The sequence below is a fragment of the Morone saxatilis genome, unplaced genomic scaffold, assembly GCF_004916995.1.
Source record: "Morone saxatilis isolate NCDOM2014 unplaced genomic scaffold, NCSU_SB_2.0 Contig5, whole genome shotgun sequence".
Lineage (NCBI taxonomy): Eukaryota > Metazoa > Chordata > Actinopteri > Moronidae > Morone > Morone saxatilis.
The window spans coordinates 3,875,844-3,876,724 of NW_023340095.1; positions in this window are offsets into that span (position 1 = coordinate 3,875,844).

The following is an 881-nucleotide window of genomic DNA, read 5'->3' on the forward strand; positions in this document are numbered from 1 at the left end:
AGATAGATAGACATACAGGTAAAAACAGGGACAATTATAAAGCTCAACAAACATAAATAACATAGAAACAATATCAGTAAGTACATTTAAACAAATACTGTACAATTACTTCAACAATTTTAAAGTAATTTTACCATGAAGTTACTTTCTACTTCTACTCCACTACATTTATTTATTTTTTGATTGTTTGTTTTATTTTCTGGTTTTTAACAATATATTTATTGGATTTTCTTATTTTTCCACAATAATAGCACAAACATGAACAACAATTACACAAAGAAACAAACTCAGCTATGTTAATGAAAGGAGAAAAATAAGAGGTTACAGGAATTAGATTATGTTCAACTCCAGCTCACACATATATATATATATATATATATATATTACACTGACCATTAACAGCAGGGCCCTCATCACTGGATCCATTTCTAAATATTTGTCAAATATCTTTCCTATTTAGCATTTATTATTTCAGATCAGCACTTTTATATTTCTGTTAACTTTGCAAATTAAGATTATTAATACACAAATAAACTAATAAATTATGATTATATTATTATATATTAAAGAACTACAGCAGTATAAAAAGTATATTAAAATCAGCTCCATCATTAAAGTGATGAACACATTCAGCATTGAATGCAGGACATTGTATTAATTTCTACACCTTGGATCAGTACTTTTATTGATTGTTAATTAAAATATCTTTCTTCCACCACTGATAAATATAAATAAAAAACACTGTCTACACAGTCAAGTGCATCTTTAAATTGTAAACAAATGAATAAACATTGAAGAACATATCCATGAAGTAGCTGGCTATATACAGTAAATACAGCGTAAAGGATTTCTATTGATAATGATGGATGATATGTACATGT